We start from the raw sequence: 3,784 nt of genomic DNA, 5'->3' as shown, positions 1-3,784 counted from the left end.
ATATAAATACTGTGGCTTCAATCGCAGGTCAGAGGCTGGGTATTCTGTGGCGAGTGACTCACCTCCTGATTCCCCAAAGCCTTTCCACATCAACAAGGCACAAGTCAGGAGTGTGATGGAATACTCTCCACTTGCCTAGATGAGTGCAGCTCCAACAACATTCAAGAAGCTCGACACCATCCAGGACAAAGCAGCCCAATTGATTGGCACCCCATCCACCACCCTAAACATTCACTCCCTTCACCACCGGTGCACAGTGGCTGCAGTGTGTACTATCCACAGGATGCACTGCAGCAACTCACCAAGATTTCTTCGACACATATCCCAAACTCGTGATCTCTACTATCTAGAAGGACAAGATCAGCAGGCATATGGGAACAACACCACCTCTCCAATTCACACACCATCCCGACTTGGAAATATATCGCCGTTCCTTCATCGTCGCTGGGTCAAAATCCTGGAACTCCCTTCCTAACAGCACTGTGGGAGAACCTTCACCACACGGACTGCACCAGTTTAAGTAGGCGGCTCACCACCACCTTCTCAAGGGCAATTAGGGATGGGCAATAAATGCTGGCCTTGCCAGCGACGCCCACATCCCATGAACGAATTTTTAAAAAATCCCTTGCAAACCTCACACAACGAAAACCTTTCAATCTCAATGATGAAAATTTCAGTCGAGCCCCAGCATCCACAGCCTTCCAGGGAAGTGAGTTTGTAATTTCCACGACCCTTTGTGTGAAAAATTGCTCCCTTATTTTGCTCATAAATGACCCAGCTCTAATTTTAATGTTATCAAGAAGGTGGCAGATGGAGTATAATGTGGGGAAATGTGAAATTATTCACTTTGGTAGGAAGAATAGAAAAGCAGAATATTATTTAAAAGATGAGAGATTGAGAATTATTGGTGTTCAGAGGGATTTGGATGTCCTTGTACACTGATCACATAAAGTTAACATGCAGATCCAGCAAGCAATTAGGAAAGCAAATAGTATGTTGTCCTTTATTGCAAGGGGTTTGGAGTGTAAGAGTAAGGAAGTCTTGCTGCAATTATATCGGGCTTTGATGAGACCACACCTGGAGTACTATGTACAGTTTTGGTCTCCTTACCTGAGGAAGGATATACTTGATTAGAGGGGGTGCAATGAAGGTTCACTAGATTGATTCCTGGGATGAGAGGTTTGTTGCATGTGGAGAGATTGAGCAGAATGGCCCGATATTGTCTGAAGTTTAGAAGAATGAGAGGTGATCTCATTGAAACGTCAAAAATTCTTCGAGGGCTTGACAGGGTAGACGCTGTTTCCCCTTGCTGGAGAGTCGAGAACCAGGGGGCATAGTCTCAGGATAAGGGATCGGCCATTTAGGACTGAGATGAGGAAATATTTCTTCACTCAGAGGGTTGTCAATCTTTGGAATTCTCTACCCCAGAGGGCTGTGGATGCTCAGTTGTTAAGTATTTTCAAGAATGAGATCGAGAGATTTTTGGACACCAAGTGAATCAAGGAATCGGGCAGGAAAGTGGAGTTAAGGTAGAAGATCAGCCATGTTCTTACTGAATGGCAGAGCAGGCTCGAGGGGCCGTATGGCCCACTCCTGCTCCTATTTCTTATGCCCTCTTGTTCTGAATTCCCCCCACCCCCCAAGAAGAAATAATTTCTCTGTATTTACCTTATTGAATCCCTTTATTATTTTAAACACCTCGATGAGGTCACATCCCAATGTTCTAAACTCATGGGAATAAAAACCAAGTTTATGCCACCTCTCCTCATAATTTAACCCTTTTAACCCCGGCATCATTCTGGTGAATCTGCATTGTACCTTTTCTAAGGCCGATTTATCTCTCCCTCGGTTCAGTGCCCAGTTCTCCAGGTGGGGTCTGACCAAGGTTCATTGCAACTGAAGCATCACTTCTGTATTCCAACCCCACTCAAGATAAAGGTCAACATTCAATTGGACTTGTTGATTATTGTCAAGATTTGTAAGGAATTTGCAAAGGATTCGAGGGGATCTTAGAGTTGGGATTTTTCTTTATTCTGTCCACTCAAGGAGTTTGATAACAGACTTACTCCTTTGAATTTAGTGCTGGATTATTGGGCCGTGATGTGTTTACTTGTTTGTATTTTGTTAAATACATTTGCTGAGTGTATTTAAATTTAAGACGAGATTCCCAGGTCTGATGATCTATTCACACATCGAAGGTGAGAGAGATGCTGTGGGACACACGATAAGTCCAGTAGCTGAAAGTGATTCACAGACTGGGTTTTGTGTTTAGTGATCCCGGGTACATTACTGATACCTTCCCTGGAACCCAAGGCTGGGAGAGGCACTCGGGAAGGACCGGGGAGCTGGGACTTGGCCATGAGAGTAATTGAAGGTATGAGAACTGAAATAATCTACAGTGAGAAAGGAGAAAAGGCAAAATAATCGGTAATGAGGACATCAATTAGTCTCTTATCTTGAATTCATCAAGTAATTGACCCATTCTGTTTGAAACAAAGTTGATTTATTTGACATCGATCCAGAATATTGAATTTCAGCCCAGTTATAGCGGTTATTAACATCAGCAGAAACAAATCCCAACTTCCAGAATGATGTTCTGCTGCTGAAACCCTCATCCGTGCCTTTGTTTACCTCCAGACTCGACTATTCCAATGCTCTCCAGGCCCGGCCTTCCACTTTACACCCTCCGTAAACTTAAACCCACAATCTCCAGATCAATAATCAGTCCCATTATTCATTGTGTCACTGGCCCAGGCTGTGGAGAACACGGAGCAGCTCCCACTCCCACAGCACTGCGGTATGAGCAGGTACCGAGTCAGCCTCAGTCATGAGCACTGGAATCCACGAGTCCGGGTGTGTCAAAGGTGCACGGTGAACAATCACCAAAGTGAAACATTTTTGCCGCTTCCCTTCGATACCTCAGCTGGTCGAGCGACAAGACTGTCGTGGAAAATAAGACAAAGTCATCCTTCCGTCATTTGTTCAATTCCTGCTCGAAGGAGAACGCGTGATTTTGGAATAAGCAGCAATTAGTTCAAGGTCGCTCTCTTAACTTTACAGGCACCTCACAGATTAACATGTTGCCATGAAGGCACAGGACGCCTCTTTTCCTTTCTCAAACCTGAAAACTTTCTGTGTCTGCCCAAACAAGGCTGCTCTGCCTCTGCTCACCAGCAGGGAGCGCTTTTGAGCAGCAACACTTCAAAACACTCAGCTCTCGCTTTCAGGCAAAAGAAGTCTTCGATCAGCACCGGACTCCACGAGTCTGAACGTGTCAACAGGCGCACGGTGAACAATCACCAAAGACAGCACTGTTTATCACTTCCCTTCGATAGCTCAGCTGGTAGAGCGGAGGACTGTAGTGAATAAAACAAAATAAAGTCATCCTTAGGTCGCTGGTTCAATTCCGGCTCGAAGGAGTGAGTGTGATTTTGGAATAAGCAGCAATTACCTCAAGGTCACTCTCTGAAGTTCACAGGCAGCTCACAGATTAACATGTTGCCACTCAGGCACAGGACACCTCTTCTCCTTTCCAAAGCCGAAAAGCTTTCTGTGTCTGCCCGAGCACGGCTGTTTCACTCGAGCATTTCCCTCTGCTCACCAGCAGGGAGTGCCTTTGAGCAGCAACACTTCAAATCGCCCTCAATTTCAGGCAAAATGGTCTTCGATCAGTCAGTCAGTCAGGGCTCTCGCTGCTCCTCGAGCTCGGGCGGCTGTTGCTTTCCGGTGACCTCGTCTTCCTTCCGAAGGCTCGGGCTCTTCTCAGCATCATTCATGATTACTG

General features: G+C 45.7%; 1 non-coding gene across 1 annotated transcript; it reads left to right on the top strand.

The window, feature by feature from the left end:
* The first annotated feature begins 3,325 nt into the window (after positions 1-3,325).
* On the top strand, positions 3,326-3,419 carry trnay-gua (transfer RNA tyrosine (anticodon GUA)). The gene is made up of 2 exons: positions 3,326-3,362; positions 3,384-3,419. It is a non-coding gene; the product is annotated as a tRNA-Tyr (tRNA).
* Positions 3,420-3,784: the final 365 nt, after the last annotated feature.

The sequence above is a fragment of the Heptranchias perlo genome, unplaced genomic scaffold (genome assembly GCF_035084215.1).
Source record: "Heptranchias perlo isolate sHepPer1 unplaced genomic scaffold, sHepPer1.hap1 HAP1_SCAFFOLD_266, whole genome shotgun sequence".
Classification (NCBI taxonomy): Eukaryota; Metazoa; Chordata; class Chondrichthyes; order Hexanchiformes; family Hexanchidae; genus Heptranchias; species Heptranchias perlo.
This window is presented reverse-complemented; position numbering and strand designations above follow the sequence as displayed.